The sequence below is a fragment of the Bos taurus genome, chromosome 8 (genome assembly GCF_002263795.3).
Source record: "Bos taurus isolate L1 Dominette 01449 registration number 42190680 breed Hereford chromosome 8, ARS-UCD2.0, whole genome shotgun sequence".
In the NCBI taxonomy this organism is placed as follows: Eukaryota; Metazoa; Chordata; class Mammalia; order Artiodactyla; family Bovidae; genus Bos; species Bos taurus.
The window spans coordinates 86,305,135-86,323,574 of NC_037335.1; the positions used below are offsets into that span (position 1 = coordinate 86,305,135).

Sequence of the window (18,440 nt, forward strand, 5' to 3'; positions counted from 1 at the left end):
AAAGAGTAGGACATGACTGAGCGACTTTCACTTTAACCTGAAGGTCTACAGGATCTAGTCAGTCTTCCAAGTGTCCCTCAGTCTCATGTTACATTCAGTACCTCTGAGCAGCTCTATGTTGGGTGGGCAATAGATTCTCCAATTTCCTTCAAGATCTTCTTAAACTGAATCATACACATACTTCAGTATGTACTTGACCACATGAATTTCTGAAGGCACAGACTAAATAGGGAGTACCAACCTGGAGTATCCCTGTCTGTGAAGGTATTTTTCAGGGAGTAGTATTACTCTAGCATGAAAATATGCATGTCAAACAGTTATGAGGTGAAGTGCACTGTGCACATAGAGGCAGGAGAGGGCAGGGCTTGAGTACAGAAAGCCTCTTCAGCCCTGGCAACTTGCTCACTGCTTACTACTACTGAGGATATTTCAATTGCAAAGTCTGAGAAGTTCCATTAAGTTATCTTCACAGAATAACTAACTCCCCAATTGAGAAAGCTGCACATTGGTAACATGCATTGAAGATCTTGGGAAACATTTATTAAGTCACCACTAAATATTCTCTATATAAAACTATAATTTCTATTGTGTATCATTTAACTATTATTTAAGAATGTCTGTTCATGGTGAAATGTTTATCATTCCAATATTTAACTAAATTTCATTTCATGGTTTAAAGCATTCCTTGATTTGACTTGTCTTTATGCAAAAATGATCAACCCCATTTTTGCTTTCCAACTGAGTGGAAATATGCAAATGTTTTGATTAAATGATAAACTAAACAGTTTTGCCAGAAGCAGCTATTTCCACGGGAGGCAATGCTACTAAATTATCCAAGTAAAATGGAATGATGCCAATTGCTGGCAGATGTAGGGAAACTGATAGAAGCTTCCAAATGTGGCTATTATCAAACAGTCCCAAAAAAGAGAGAAAGAAAGAACACTCCCCGCCCCTCTTAAAAAAAAAAAAAATTAAGAAAAAATTGGTAAACGTGGTCCCAAGTCATGTTGGCCTATTTGTTTTGTATCTCTCATCTCCCATCTAAGTTTTATGAAACAGAGGCAGCCTCATTTCACACATTCTGAAACTTAGCTTCAAAGTTTGTTCCTTTCCATTTGGAATTTACTTTCCCATAGCATATTAAAGCAGGTCATTGGCATCCGACCAGCGCATAAGAAACTTTTCAATCCAAATGCAATTTAAACATTCTGCGTTTGCAATGAAAAGTATAGAAATCAAAACCACAGCAATATCAGCAATTCAGACAGAAAAAAATAAAAATGAGAAAAGCAATAAAAATGTAAACTATTCAAAACACTAATAGCTAAACTATACCTCTAATATTGGAACATTCACGTTATTTCCATCTTTAACAGAAAACAGAACTTACAATTGATACATTCCTGTGTATATCTTTGCACTCTTTTCTAATTATTTTCATTATGAGCATGTAATTAAACATTTTTTGTAAACAACACAAGAAATACTGATGATACTTGTTATGCAAAAAAATTACATGGCAAAAATATCATAAGTCAAAGGATAAGTGATTAAGAAACATTTGACAAATAAAGAGTTAATAATCTCAACATACAAAAACTCTTAAAAATTAGTAAGAAAAAGATTTCAAAATCTCAATGTGACAAAGATAGGAATAGACAATTTTGAAAACAGGAAAGAGTAATGACCCGTAAAGATATGAAAATTTGATTCATTCATTTGACTTTTAACCAGAGAAATGAAAATTCAGGTCATCATAAGATACTAATTTCATCCAGTATATTAGTTCAAAATTGAGAAAAAACAGTGACATCCTAGTATTGGCAAGGATTTAAGAGAAAGGGCACTTGTGTACTTTGGAACAACTACCACTATTTTGGAAAGCTATCTGACAAAATCAATTAAACAGTTAAAATACATGCACACTTTGACCCAGCAATCTCACTTCTTGGAATTTATCCTATAAAATGAGGCTGTCTATGGCAGCACTTTTTGGCTTGACAGAAATAAACTACAAGAAGTGTGAAAGACAATTTGCAGAGAAACATATGTAGTCTGAGTCCAGTTTTGTAAAACATAAAATGATTTTGTAAAACATTATCTCTAATTTGTGTGAAATTTGTGAAATGCGTGGAAAATGGCATACCTGGCTGTTAGCCGTGAGAGGTGGTACCTTAATTCAAAAAACCAAGCCTAGATGATGATAATGATTTTACTGTGAGCACAGATTATTTTTTTAAGTCTTTATTGAATTTGTTACAACATTGTTTCCATTTTATGTTTTGGTATTTTTGGCCAGGAGATACATGAGATCTTAGCTTCCTGACCAGGGATCAAACCCACACGCCCTGCATTGGAAGGTAAGGTCTTAACCATTGGACTGCCAGGGAAGTCCTACAGGTTACTTTGTAATTGAACCTTTTTAAAGAGTTGAATGAGTTTGAACCTAGAATCAGGTGAAGAACTTCCAACACTTGGGCACAGGTTGCAGGGCACAGAGAGCTTCATCATCACCCCAAGGGGCACATGGAGTCACCACCTGAACGTACGGCCACCACCTCACTGGGTAAGGGCTGTGGGGCCCAGGCTGGCACAACCTCCTGGCTGGAAACCCTATTGTCCTAGATCTGGGTTCCTGTTCTCTTTCCTCTGCTTCTTCTCCAGAAGAGTCCCCAGGAAATCTTCACCTGCTGCGTCCTCTCCCGAATTATAGACTTTGCAAAGGCTACATGAGGCTCCCAGGCACCCTTCCCAGTTTCTGTGGGTACAGAAGTTAGGAAGGCTCTCTCTTCTTTCCCTTCTGCCCATCTTGTCCTCTCCTTTCCTGACCATCCTATGACCAACGTGCTAGGATCTGGGACTGGGCTCAGCACCCACAGTATAAAAATAGAATGTGGGGGGACCAAAGTAGTAGCCCTACTCAAAATCAGAAAGCATGGAAGCTAGAGCAGAAAGACCTCAGCAAAAGTCCATAGTGGCAGCAACCAGCAGGAATCAGGGTACCAGGACCATTCAGCCAGCTGAAATGAAGACATGGAGCATCTGTTTCTTTCTGTCTCTCCTGTCCCTCTTTGCAGGTCAAGTGCTGGCTGCCCACATTACTCAGCTGTCTGCCTGAGTGTTGCCTGGGTGGTGATCACTGGAGCCGCAACATTGTGGGGTGACATTGGTGACTAAAAATAGTTCCCAAGCCTGGGTACTTAAAAATCATGATGTATCTCTAGAGAAAAGACTCCTGCAGCCTCTGACCTTGAAGTGGGGATCCTAGGGAGCTAGAACGAGCAGTCCTTCAGTCTCTCCAGGCTGGAAGCAAAAGAGAAACCTCTTAAAGATCCCAGAGGTGTTTTTCCCCAAGATTTCTTGGTGTGGACCATTTTAAAAGTCTTTTTTGAATTTGTTACAGTATTGCTTCTGTTTTTGTTTTGTTTTTTTTTGGCCCAGAAGCATGTGTGATCTTAACCTTCCAACCAGGAATCAAACCTGCACATCCCCTCCACTGGAAGGCAAACTTTTATCCCCTGGACCGTGAGGGAAGTCCCCTAAAGGTGTCTTTAAAAAGAACATCATTCTCTGTGTGTGAGCTGTGTGGCTCATCAGAGATTTTTCCTGGAGCATGTGGAGAAGTGGGCAGCTGTCCTGCTAACTAACTGCCTGTACCCACTCCATTAAATCCTTCAAAGGATGGGCTAAAGCATAAATGAATGACAAGAGAGACTTTCATTCCAGTTGTGTTACTTTTAGTCATTTCCATGTCACACTCTAGAGCCACACAGCACAGACTCTGGAACCAGACTGCACAAGTTCAGTCAGTTTAAACCCAGCCACAACCACGATGGTCTGGGCTGCAGTTCCTCAACTAGAAATGGGTTTAATAGCTGCACTTAAAAGTTACCAGACTTCCCTGGTGGTCCAGTTGATAAGAATCCACCTGCCAATATAGGAACATGGGTTCAAACTGTGGTCCAGGAAGATTCAACATGCCATGGAGCAACTAAGCCCTTGTACCACAACTACCGAGCCACCACTCTACAGCCCGCAAGCTGCAACAACTGAGCCAGTGAGTCTAGAGCCCATGCTCTGCAACAAGAGAATCCCGTGCTCTGTAACAAAGAGTTGCCCATGCTCACTGCATCTAGAGAAGGACTGCACTCAACAACAAGGACCCAGTGCAACCAAAAGTAAATAAATAAATATATGTTTAAAATGACTGACCACATTTGATGTACACAGCACCCAGGTGCTGCAGAAGCATCAGCTGCCATTCTTATTTCTTCAGTGGTAACATACGCTACCTGCTCATTTATAAGATATAATTGGAGAAGCTTTAAGAAAATTGTGTGTGTGCATTGAGTCCTTCTGTTTCTAGCATTGCGCAGATTATTTACATGTTATGTCTACCTTTTTATAACAACTCACTAAAAGAGTATCATTTTTATGTTGCAAAATAAAATTAGTGAGGAAGCTGGGATTCAGGTCTGTGTGGACCCCAGGTTTTGCCCCCATCTCTCACTCTGCTCTGCTGCCTCTCCATCATCAACACTCTGCTGAAAACGTGCGGATGTAGCTCATGTGTGTGAGGTGTAAGGCACATGACACTGCTAAGAAGTATGAATCCCTGGGGTGATAATCTCCAACTCCCATCTCATTCCCAAGTATTTACTAATGCAGCTGGCAATAAGAGAAAACTCTCTCCTTCACAGAGTTTACATGATAGTGATCAGAGATTGGGGGGAAATGGAAACAGTGACAGACTTGATTTTCTTGGGCTCCAAAATCACTCTCTGTGGATGGTAGCTGCACCAACAAAAGACACTTGCTCTTTGGAAGAAAAGCTATGACAAACAAAGGCAACATGTTATAAAGCAGAGACATCACTTTGCCGACAAAAGCCCAATAGTCAAAGCTATGGTTTTTCCAGTAGTCAAGTACGGATGTGAGAGTTGGACCATAAAGGAGGTTGAGCACTGAAGAACTAATGTTTTCAAATTGTGGTGCTGGAGAAGACTCTTGAGAATCCCTTGGACTGCAAGGAGATCAAACCAGTTAATCCTAAAGGGAATCAATCTTGAATATTCATTGGAAGGACTGATGCTGAAGCTGAATCTCCACTACTTTGGCCACCTGATACAAAGAGCCAACTCATTGGAAAAGACCTTGATGCTGGGAAAGATTGAGGGCAGGAGGAGAAGGGGCAACAGAAGATGAGATGATTGGATGGCATCACTGACTCAATGTACATGACTTTGAGCAAACTCTGGGAGATAGTGAAGGACAGAGAAGCCTGGCATGCTGCAGACCATGGGGTTGCAAAGAGTCTGACAAGACTGAATGACTGAACTGAACTGATCAGAGACAGATAATATACAATTAAATAATTTAAATGTGTCATAATAATATTCAAAATGGTAACAAATGCTATGGAGAAAATAAACCAATGGAGAGGAGCAGAGAGTTTAGAGTGGGGTGCAAGGAGAGGTGATTTTTAATTTTACATATAAGAGCCACATCTAAGTTATTTTCTGATAATCTTGGTGGTGAACTCTAAATGGTATACAGGCTGGAAGAGGTGATGACTGGTGTTTGCAGTCATGACCTAGAGCTTCAGTCTGCTACACAGTGTCCACCAGTCACATGTGGGTAAATTATTTAACATCAAGTAAAATTTAAAATGCAAGTCCTCAGTCTCACTAGTCACATGGCAAGTCCTCAACAGCCACATGGACTAGATGGTGCATGTTAAGAACATTCTCATCATTGCAGAATGTTCTGCTGGATGGTATTGTACCCAAGTAAAGCAGCCAGATGCTGCAGAAAGTGAGCAGAATGCTTAGCATCATGCTTCAGGATACAGAGATTTAGTGAGAATGAGATCAACATAATGATCATGGAGAAGATGGTTTCCCCCTCTGTAATATTTCCATGTACCTTCAGGAGATACTATCAGTCAGTTTAGTCGTTGTTGTGTCTGACTATTTGCCAACTCATGGACTGCAGCACGCCAGGCTTCCCTGTCTATCACCAATTCCTGGAGCTTGCTCAAACTCATGTCCATCGAGTTGGTGATGCCATCCAAACATCTCACCCTCTGTCATTCTCTTCTCCTCCTGCCTTCAGTCTTTCCCAGCATCAGGGTCTTTTCCAATAAGTCAGTTCTTTGGATCAGGTGACAAAGTATTGGAGCTTCAGCTTCAGCATCAGTCCTTCCAATGAACATTAAGGGACCGATTTCCTTTAGGATGGACTGGTTGGATCTCTTTGCAGTACAAGGGACTCTCAAGCATCTTCTCCAATACCACAGTTCAAAAGCATTAGTTCTTCAGCACTCAGCTTTCTTTATAGTCTAACTCTCACATCCATACGTGACTACTGGAAAAACCATAGCTTTGACTAGATGGACCTTTGTTGGCAAAGCAATGTCTCTGCTTTTTAGAATGCTGTCTAGGTTGGTCATAGCTTTTCTTCCAGGGAGCAAGCGTCTTTTAATTTCATGGCTGCAGTCACCATCTGCAGTGATTTTGGAGCCCAAGAAAATAAAGTCTGTCACTGTTTCCATTGTTTCCCCATCTATCTGCCATGAAGTGATGGGACCTGATCCCATGATCTTAGTTTTTGAATGTTAAGTTTTAAGCCAGTTTGTTCACTCTCCTCTTTCACTTTCATCAAGAGGCTTTTTAGTTCCTCTTTGCTTTCTGCCATAAGGGTGGTGTCATCTGTGTATCTGGGGTTATTGATATTTCTCTCGACAATCTTGATTTCAGCTTGTGCTTCATCCAACCCAGCATTTCACATGATGTACTCTGCATATAAGTTAAATAAGCAGGGTAACAATATACAGCCTTGATGTACTCCTTTCCCAATTTAGAACCAGTCTGTTGTTCCATGTCCAGTTCTAACTGTTGCTTCTTGACCTGCATACAGATTTCTCAGGAGACAGGTAAGGTGGTCTGGTATTTCTTCTCTTGAAGAATTTTCCACAGTTTGTTGTGATCTACACAGTCAAAGGCTTTGGTGTGATAAAGCAAAAGCAGATGTTTTTCTAGAATTCTCTTGCTTTTTCGATGATCCAGCAGATGTTGGCAATTTGATCTCTGGTTCCTCTGCCTTTTCTAAATCCATCTTGAACAACTGGAAGTTCACAGTTCATGCACTGTTGAAGCCTTGCGTGAAGAATTTTCAACATTGCTTTGCTGGCGTGTGAGATGAGTGCAATTGTGCAGTAGTTTGAACATTCTTAGGCATTACCCTTCTTTGGGATTGGAATGAAAACTGACCTTTTCTAGTCCTGTGGCGATATAGGAGATACTATAATGATATGCTTTCGCCTTTCTTCAAACAATTATAATACAAAACAGCACAAATATATCCATCTTCAGGCAAAACTTTTATTTAGTTAACCTGAATTAAAATCACCACCATCTTCTTCCTCCCCTTTCTCCTCAATATCATCATCATCACCAGTCAGCAGTATTATCATACTTTTGACCACCAAGCCTCCTGGCATACTTTGATTTTCTAAGTAGTTAATGGAATGAATGGAAATTGATAGAAAATAAGTAATTGGTGGAATAAATATTGGTTTTACAATAACCCAAGATACTTCATTAAGAACAAGAAAAACAATGGTAGAATAATGTTTTAAAGTAAAATATTAGTAAATGTAATGCATGACATTTGGGTGGATCCTGGATCAACAACAAAAATCATCCCTGAAGGACAAATAGAAAAATGTTAAATCACACCAAATATGTAAGGAAAGACAATAGTTTTGTTTAAATGTTAATTTTTCTGAGTGTGACAATTACTTGATTTTTGTTGGAATATAAATGATAAAGTATTCAAAAGTGAAGTGTCATAATATCTATGATTAACTCAGGTGGTTCATCAAAAAATGTCTGTGATTAACTCAGATGGTTCATCATTTGTGTGTGTATGTGTGCATATAAAATAAGAGCTTTGCCTGAAGGTGTGTCACATATATGTATTTAGCACAAACACTGCAAAATACTAACAATTGATGAATCTAGGTGAAGGATATGTAGATATTCATTTGATTATTTTTGCAACATTTCTGTAGGCTATTTCATAATAAAAGATTGGAGAGAAATTAAAGGATTATTTAAATGAGGTAATAAGAGTGGCTCTCCATTAAAGAATGACCATGCCTATAAGCTTTTAAAAAGATCTAATGGATAAATATTGTTTATCTTGTATATTTTATTTCATTTTTTTCAACAGAACATTTTTCTCCTTTTCAAAACATTGGTCCCAATTTAAACTGGATTTATTTTGTGCTTGAATGTAAAGTTTAATTTACCCAAATGTTTTTGGGTAAACTTATTCTTCAATGAAATCTTAACTTTCGGGATAAAATCTCAGCATGTCAGAATCAGACCCTTGGGCATCTCAGCTGCAAATGCCTGTAAGTGTAGTCATTCATTTCTGGGGGAATCAGTACGTTTCCACAGCCCCTGAGGATTTCAAGAATAAGCGTTCCGCACACACGGACACTAAGGTCGATCTAGAACCACATGTTTCAGCCTGCACGGGCCACACTGAGCCAGAGGACAGCAGAAAAGAATCTCAGGTTCTGGTGCAAAAGCAGGTTGAGAAAACTACTCCCTTCCATTTGCATCACTTAGGACTCTGCTACAAGTGCCAGAAATTTTGCCTAAAACTGGATTAAGCAAGAAAAGAAATGGCTCAGAGGAGGATATGCAGATTCCATTGCTTATGTGACAAGGCCTCAGTGTCTGCTTGTCAGCTCTACCTCCACCCCCCCCAACCACACCCCCAACTCCATCCGCAGGTGTTTCTCTCACTCAAGCAGCGAGCAACGTGCAGCATAGTATGTGAGAATCCAGGAAGGAGCAGCTAAGTGCTCCACCCCAGAAGTCCCCAGAGGTCTCATTGGCTCTCAGGGTGTCACGTGCCCCACGCTGACCCAATCACTGTGAGAGAGCAAGTGAGTGCACAGCACTTCCTGGAGGCTGTGCTGATTGGAGAAAACACACACTCCTCTGTTTCACCACCCGGTGGTCTGAGACTGGGGTCTTGTGGGTCCCTTAGTGTCCGCTAGCAGAAGTGGGGTGCATGACACTTCTGGAAATCACACCAGTGTGGAAATCATTTGGATAACTTTAAGTCAGGGGGCATGCAACCTGGGATAGAAAAGGAAGAGAGCTTCAAGGAGGAAGAAGAAACATCGTAGTCTTCTTCCTCTCCTGAAGTATTGTGAATTTATAGAAGATGAAATCTTCCTCTCCAAATGGATAAAAACTCCTTTTTGTTTAAGATCCTCACCCACTTAGATTTGGGACAAAAGTGGCCTCTCTTTTCAATGTAGGGACATTGGAACAGAAAATTCACTAACATTTCTGATGTGGTTCCCTGGTGGCTCAGAGGGTAAAGAATCTGCCTACAATGCAGGAAATCCAGGTTCCATCTGTGAGTCAGAAGGATGCCCTGTTCTTGTCTGGAGAATTCCGTAGACAGAGGAGACTAGTGGACTAGTGTCCATAGGACTGTCTAGAGTCAGAAACAACTGAATGACTACCACTTTCATTTTCATTTTCCGCACACTGAATACCAGCCCAGCCCAGCCCCACCCCCCTTTATGTTTCCACTGGGAGCTCCAGAAGTTTCTGGAATGGAGAATTTTACGTGTGGAGTCCAGTGCTTTCCACCCCCGCCTTTGTCAGCAGCTTTACTGTGGAGGATTCAAAACAGTGTGTTGACTGAACTAGGGACACAGGGAAGCAGGGCTGATGGGTGTCTAAGGCTTGTTCCTCAAGAAGCACACCCTGAGATCAGGCTCTGAGTACCAGGGAGGTACTAGGTGTTGCTCCCAGGAAGCACAGATTAGGGCAGGGGGATTGAGACAGAGAAGGAAGCCAGTCCAGGGTGCTGTTGAACTTATTGCTGTAGACAGTGGTGGCTCAGTCACACTGATCTGTAGGTGGGAGGAAAGTACAGAATTTCTCCTTGGATTAAAGAACCCAGAATCTTAATTTACCAACTCCTGGTGGTTCATTTTTGGTATCTTCATCCCCTTGTCACTTTGGACCAGTCTTGTGTGCGGGTGTCAAACACACAGGGTCCTCAGATGGAGAGGCGCGGATGCTTCTGTAAGAACCCACCAAGGTGCATGATTTTGGTGAGTGCCATGAGGCACTGACTCAGTCACTATAGGAAATGTCATCTTAGGTACTTGCTGGAAGCATTATTTTATGGATACTCTTGTCGAACAATCCTACTGTGGTGCTAGCAGTAGAGAATCCACCTGCAATGCAGGAGATGCGGGTTCAATTCCTGGTTTGAGAAGATCCACCCCCCACCCCCACCCCCCAGCTCACCCCTACCCACCAGAGTAAGAAATGGCAACCCACTCCAAGTATTCTTGCCTGGAAAATTCCATAGACAGAGAAGCCTGGCAGGCTACAGTCCATGGGGTTGCAAAGAGTCAGATATGACTGAGCACACACACACACATACAATGAGCCTACCATGAAGAGATAGTTGCGTTCAGAGCAGGCTGTCTGGTCCCCTGAGCAGTGGAAACATCTTTCACAGGCCCAGACATCACACAATTCACAAAAAGCCAAGTGACAAATTAGTAACTAGAGCAGAAAGCTGAACACACAGCAACTGGCTACTGTAGCTGACCTCGCTAGCACGGGGAGTAGATGGTGACAGTGTCCCAGATTTGCATTCTGCAATGTCCCAGATCACATGTCGGGGAGAAATCGGAATGACCAACCTGAGGAAAATCTTGAATATACTCATTTTCTTGCAGAACAGGGTTACCAAAGAGGCAACTGCAAGTGGAAATGTGCTAACAGTTATGAATTCTTATGCAACCTAGGCACGAAAGCCAACTTGGTAAAAGAATTTGGGGCCCTCAGCAAGTAGATAGAGAAAGAAGGCTTGGTATCTTTCTACTTACCATCCAGCTATAGCAGAATGGGGGCCTTCCCAGATGGCACCAGTGGTAAAGAGCCCATCTGCCAATGCAGGAGACATAAGAGTTGCGGGTTCATTCCAGGATCAGGAAGATTCCCTGGAGGAGGGCAGGGCATCCCATTTTAATTTTCTTGCCTGGAGAATCCCATGGACAGAGGAGTCTGGCAGGCTACAGTCCACAGGCTGGAAAAGAGTCAGACGTGACTTAATACGCATGCACACGTAGCAGAATGGAATACTGGCACTCTCTAGATAAATAGAACTGAGTTTAAACTCATCTCTCATACTTGCCATGGATCTTTGGAGTTAGCATTCATCCTCTTTGAATTTCAATTTTCTCATCTGAAAAACTGAGATGTAATAAGTTACCATATAGATTTGAATGAGATGGCATACGTAAAGCACTCACATTAAAGGAACTCAGTGACTGAGAGGGATCACCAGAGGAAAGCCCTATTACAAGTTTTATAACTAGCTACCTGAGTGTCAGTGACCCTTCTGCTTCTGTAAGAAGGCCAGGGAAAAGGAAGAAAAAAGAAAAAATAGACACTCACAAGGGGAGAAACTAAGATGCCCTGGGGAGATAGTTGACTTTGGGCAGGCTATTAATATAGTAGAGCTATTACTGTATGTGGAGTGTGTCCATTTTCTTGGCACATGTTAAATTTTACATCCCCTATAGTGTATTGCTAAGTGGACAGGGTGGGAAGGGGATGGGAAGGCCAAGAAAGAGCTATTATGGGTGAACCCTTTCCCACTCACCCAAAAGGACTTGAGGAATTGTCAGAGTCTGAATCAGTGAGCCAGCTTAGCATCTCACCACGTGGACATCTTTGGCTGAGGCTGCAAAAATCTTGACTTTGTGCTTTAAATAGAGCACTGATTCAGAAGCCTTCCTGATAAGAGACTAAAATGAAACAGCAAATTGTGCTGTCACAAAAGACAACGGAGGATTTTAAAGGTCTATTTTGGGGGTTGCTTCTCTCTTCTCTTTGGAGGCTGAACGAGCTCATGGCATGTGAGCTCAGAGCCGGGGTTCTGGTGGCTCTGGGAGCAGGAGGTTTCCACGTGCTGGTGAAGTCTAGCTTGGTGCGCTTGTCCTTTTTTGTTGAGCTTAGTGGCTAAAGACCTTTACTGCTGTTGCCATGTGAAATCTTCAGTCATATGGAAGTCACTGGCTCTATAATCATCTATTTCAGGAGACCTGATACAGAATGGAGTTATGTGACAGTAGCAAATGTCATGCCCAGAAATTGGAATTTGGAGGCAAAAGCTATGGGTTAATAGTTAGTTTTCTAGAAATCCAGCATTTGTTGATTTGAACCCCATACTTCCCCCTCCAGAAACAGCACAATAGAGAAGGTGGCTTTTTACCAAGTATTCCTGCATCTGTCAGAATGATACGGAGTAGATTGTCTTCCATTATGTCCCCAGAGACAAGATCGCCCCAACCACCTTCCCCATAAGGGTTCAACTTCCATCTATTTCTTGTCAAATGGAGCCAAGCACACATTCAGTTTAGACTTATGTATATTTTTAAAACTTTTTCATATTGAAATCATTTCACTAAAGTGTTGCAAGAATAGTACAAACAACTCCCATTTTCCCTGCATGTAGATTTTTTGAATGTTAACATTTTACCATATTTGTCTTATCATTTGCTATAGACACATACTATTTTTTTCTGAACTATTTGAGAGGATGTTGTAGCCAAAATCCCCTTTATTCCTAAATGCTTCAGTGTGTCCTTCCTGAAAGCAAGGGCATTCTTTTGTATTATACAAGCACAATGATCAAAATCAGAAAATTAACATTGATGTAATAATATTACTGAATCTCTCTGCCTTACTCAAATTTCACCAATTGTCCCAGTGATGGCCTTTAGAGCAAAAGGAACAAAGAATCCTGGCCCAGGGTCACACACAGTGTTTAGCTGGTGTGTATTTTGTCTCCTTTAATCTGGACCTGTTTCTCAGTTTTTCATGAGACTGATGGCTCTAAGGAGTACAAGCCAGTTTCTTGTAAAATGTCCTTCAGTTGGGGTTTAAAGAATGAATTAATTAGAAAGTCCCCTTTTGGCAACGATCATAGTAATAATGGATTCAGATAACCATCTATCAATGCTAGTGGGTGAAAATTTGATGAGGAAATGGGCTAAGCACATTTTTTTGATGCATTTCTGCACCAAATGCTTATTGATTACAAAGGAGAAAACAGTAACTTTACTGCAGGAGAACCTGGCTGACCCCACCCTCACTTGGTGATCTAAGTCAGTATCAGCAATATTGGGACAAACTGACTTCAGGTGCCTCCTGATGTGGTACATGGAGGAAAACACAGCATTTTACTTGGTTGTGTTCCCACCAAAAGTGCATAACCTGACTCGGTCATGAACATCCAGCTGCACACACTAGAATGTTAACCCAATGAGAAGAAAATTAGAACAATGGGCTGTTTACAGAGGGGAGACACTACAAGAGACCCCGTTTACACAGCAAGTCTGGCAGAACTAAGGCAGGATCTGAACTTGACCTTTCTTGGCTCTGCCTGCCTCAGGCTCTTCTTCTAAATTCAAGAGGAACTTGCTAGCCCACTTATTTCCCAACAATCCTCTAACTCTTTGTTTCACATCCTCATTTTCCTGCAGAGGCTTGAAGACCATCAAACACCGAGTTTAGAGTCAAAACGGCATCAGAGTCAGCATCATCCTTGACCCTTGACTCAGCTTCCTCCGTGGATCCTCATGCCTGGGTGCCATGGTCATTGGTTTCTATCTTCTCATGTCCTCTCTGCTGTGTTAAGAACATGGGCTCTGTGGATGAGACGCTTGAGTCTGGACAGCAGCTTGGTCGAGTGACTCAACCCCACTTTCCCCGTTTTTCCATCTGTTCATACCATATAGTAGGGCTGAGAGTATAGGACAGAATATTTGGAAAATACTCATCATGGAGTTTGGCATATATCAATAGAAAACATGCATTCAGTGCTAGCTTTTATCATTATTATCATCAGTGGGCTTTTAAGCATGTATGTTCTGGAACCAAACTGCCTGGGTTCAAATTCTGTCTCCACCACTTCTTAATTCTATGCTCCTAGGCAAATTACTTGAATTTGACCAAACCCTGGGAGATAGTGAAGGACAGGGAAGCCTGTTGTGCTGCAGTCCATGAGACTGCAAAGTCAGACATGACTTAATGACTGAATAACAGCAGCAAGGCAAATGACTTAGCCTGTTTTGAGATGTTTACAAGGATTGAATGAACAGTGCCAGGCACACTGTATGAGCTGGGTAAGTTTGGACTGTCCTGCTTGTTAGTTTGTCTTTTCCCTTCTTAAACCCTTGCTCTGCTCAGATGCTCAGTCATGCCCAACTCTTTGTGACCCGTGAACTGTAGCCTGAGAGGTTCCTCTGTGCCTGGGATTCTCCAGGCAAAAATACTGGAGTGGGTTGACATGCTCTTCTCCAGGGGATCTTCCTGACCTCAGGGATCGAACCCTGGTCTCCTGTGTCTCCTGCAGGCAGGGAGATTTTTACCGCTAGAGCCACCCGGGAAGCCCTTTAGAAGCTTATGTTTGAATAAGACTTCTGAGTGTGCCATAGCCTCCCATTTTGACACTGATCCTCACCAGAATAAGAAAGGGAATATATTATCACCCCCAGTTTGTGGACAAGGGAACTGAGGTCTGGGAAATGAAGCTATCTCACAAAAAACATACATGTGCAAGTAGCAAAGTGGAGCATTGATCCCAGTCTCGGGCACAAGCATACTATTCTTTACAGCATTCATCCTTCCAAAAAATATTGATGACATATTATGTACCAAATTCTGGGCCAAGCAAGGGCTGAGAAGGCAAAGCTTCTGAGTTAGAGGATTTGCATGAGAGGAGAAGATGAGTCCAGAGTTACAGGGAGGCGTGGGAGAGTGACATCCACGCTGATGCTGACAGACCTCTAACTCAGCTGAGGTTTCAGGTAAGGGGATCCTTGAGACAAGAACCGGAGGGGTTTAGAAGAAGCCAGTTAGAGTGGGTGCAAGATGAAGAACGTCCAGGAAAAATAAGTGTGAAGACAGGGAGGGTGAAACAACTTGAGGCTTTTGGAGAGATAACAAATAGAATGACTGGAGCAAAGGGCCCTAGAGGGGCACTGGAGAAAAAGTGACAGCTAGAGCAGTCTTGGTGGGCTTCCCTAAGGGGCTGGAAGTCACCCTGTTGCAGCTCAAAGCGGGCAGCTGGGAGGCTCTGGGCTGTGCCCACAAGTCATCTTGGGAGAAGGGCAGGGGTTTTTGACTTTTCCCTTGGATACTCAGATAGTTCTTATAGAATTAGTCTTTCTTTTCTTGATAGGAGTATAGTTGTTTTACAATGTTGTATTAGTTTCTACTGTAGAGCAAAGTGAATCAGCTATACACATACATCAGCCATATATATGTGTGTATATATCCCCTCTTTTTTGGATTTCCTTCGCATTTAAGTCACCACAGAACACTGAGTAGAGTTCCCTGTAGTGCTCAGTTTTAACTGCTTGCCCCAGGCACATCATAATTCTGTCTCATTACTCCCTTTCTCTCCCCTCAGAAGGCCATTTGTTCAGCCTCTGTGGTGAGGGTTGGGGCACAGAGACCTCCACCGTGATGGGCAGACTGTGACTCCACATGCGCCCCCCACCCCGAGGCCTGTGTTAAAGGAATAACGGGCTGCCAAGCAGGGAGGTCCTCAGGGGTTCTGGGAGGTCCTCAGGGGTTCTGGGAGGTGACCTGCAGCCCAGGGCAGAGCTGGGTCATCGTGAGGTGTAAGAACAACCCAACGGGGATGCTCTGGAAGCAGCTGAATGTTTGCATCTGGAGCTCAGGAGAGAAGCCAGGGCTGTGGGTGGAGAACATTTTTGTTACCTGATGTTTTAGAAAGAGAAATAGGGTTCTTTGAATCCCTCTGCAGTTTACCTGTCATTGCCAGCCTCTGTCCTTTCTCTCCCAAAGAAAGGAGAGAAATATACAGAGACAAAGCAGTTAGTGGAAAGCTTCATATCACATTTTAGGGGAGGCATGATATTCTGACAGTTTAACTTGATAGCTATATTTTCCATCTCAGCCATGTTTCCTGACAGGTTATACAATACTTTTTTCCTTAGTATTCCGCATTAGCTAACTGGCCATTTTAGTACCGACTTGCAAGAGTACAAACATTTAGGGAATTTTTTGCAATGACAAGAAGAGATAGTATGTTTGAAGTCAGTGAGCTAGTTATGTTTAGGAAAATCACCATGGGATTTAAATGATACATTGATGTAATGCAATTGGTGGTTTATGAAAATTCTTTTAGACTAACCTCGGCTGTATAAGCACAACCACATTCCTTGCTAGTGAATAGCAGGCAGGGCCCAGTGGAATCATTTTTTAAGTATTTCATTATTAACCTTTCACTTTCTACCTCTCAAGGGAAGAGGGGGCTGGCAGGGGAGGGGAGAGGACTTCACGGTAAAATTTTCTGTTGGAGCTGTTTGAGGCTACAAGCAGTAAAAGGGAAAATCCAGAAATAGTTTAGGAAATTAGTCATCTGTCTTCAGACTGTGTTCAGTTATAGTATTGTGTTCTGCATAACTACTTTATGGACTTTTTTAAAAAGTGGAAATCTGGAAAGATTAATAATCACTTGTGTAAGGCCCTAAAGGTCCAATTTCATGTCCAGAAACAAGACGGAAAAAAGCTCCCATTTGCTAAAACTGTCAAAATAATTCCCATGATACAAAATTATGTTCTGGGAACTGGCAAAACATCTTGACTTTCTCTACATTTCCCAGTTTTTGGTTGCTAAATGCCAATAATTAGGTTATACTAGATGTTGCTTATTTAAACCTATAATCTATTAAAAGCATTTTCCATTGCTTACATACACATACGTTATGATGTTATGCATTAAGACATGCCTATTCAATTTCTTTAAAGTGTACTAAAGGAGAACAAAATGGGAAAAAAGCAGTATCCCAGTTTCTCTGTTCCTATTACTCTGCCAGCTTACTATCATAGTCATTCTAAGACAGTTCTTTTTCTCTTTGATGTTCTATTAAAATGTACCTCTTCAAGTAATAGGGGAATCTAAGAGAGTGGAATGGAAGACGATACAGAAAAGGAAAGAAAAGAAAAAAAAGAGAGAAGGAAAGTGAAACAGTGTATGGAGTCATAATGAATCAGCATGGTCAGCCTTGGAGAAACCTCATGCTTAGTTTGAGGCCACATCGGAACTTTCCTACAAACCTCTCAGCCTTCTGATGCATATAACTTGTACTGATGAAAAGTTCTTTTTATCTTTAAAAAGCAGTTCAGAGAGCATCATACAGTTAGTTTGAAGGAGATTCTGAGAATGTAAAGGGCAGACTATCCTAACAATATGCCACGTGGAGCTGCACAGTGCAGGCAGTGCCCGCAGACTGCTGAACCACATCTGAGTCAGTTAGATGCTTCAAGTGGCAAGTAACAGAATACTTGGCAGTGTTTAAGCCAATAGAAGACATTCACACTTGCATTTGCTCACCAGGGCATCTGGTTAAAATGTAGATGCTGATCAGTAGGTGTCCATGGACCCCAGATCCTGAATTTCTAACAAGCTTCAGGTAATGGTGATATTGCTGGCCCATGGGCCACACTTTACTTTGAGTAAAAACTCTTTAAAAACCAGGGTCATAACTGTCTTATACCTCAAGAAGTCAATAGTGGACATTCCCAGGTTGGTGCAACAACCTGAGATTCCAACGAGAACCAGACTTACTGCAGCTTCCTTCCTATCATCCTTAGTGAGGGCTTCTCTGTTTCTGATGGCAAGTGTCACATCCTCACACAAATGATTGTTGTTGTCACATACAAACTTTTTCCTTCTTTGGCTCCCAGCAGACTTATTATTAGCCAGGATTGCTTAACATCCCGATGCTAGCTTCAAAGGAAGCTGGAAGAGCTCCTTGTCCTTTCCAGCCTGTGTGGAAGGCAGTCTTGTCATCACAGCAGTGGGCATGGAAGGAATCAAAGGTGGGTTTGCACCCCCACCTCAGGCAACTGCAGCAAGAGAGATGATGCTACCATCATGCAGAGACTTGCAGTAAGGAAAATCAAAGCCAAGCGAGGTATACTTTGAGATTTTTGAGTAAAGATCTGCTTTTACCTAGACAGTATAACTGTATTATATTTAATGTTAATAAGCAATTATTTATATTATAAAATATATTTAATTATATTTAATGTTGCTAAGCAATAAAAAGAGGAACTAAAGAGTCTCTTGATGAGGGTGAAAGAAGTGAGTAAAAAAAGCTGGCTTAAAACTCAACATTCAAAAAACTAAGATCATGGCATCTGGTCCCATCACTTCATGGCAAATAAAAGGGGAAAAAGTAGAAGCATTGATAGATTTTATTTTCTTGGGCTCCAAAATTGCTGTGGACGGTGACTGTAGCCACAAAATTTAAAGACACTTGCTCCTTGGAAGAAAAGCTG

General features: G+C 41.8%; 1 long non-coding RNA gene across 1 annotated transcript; it reads right to left on the reverse strand.

Moving 5' to 3' along the window:
- Positions 1–1,698: 1,698 nt before the first annotated feature.
- LOC132345994 (uncharacterized) lies at positions 1,699–18,121 on the reverse strand. The gene is made up of 3 exons (XR_009495653.1): positions 11,722–18,121; positions 10,943–11,309; positions 1,699–10,279 (listed from the first exon to the last, which is right to left on the reverse strand). It is a non-coding gene; the product is annotated as an uncharacterized lncRNA (long non-coding RNA).
- Positions 18,122–18,440: the final 319 nt, after the last annotated feature.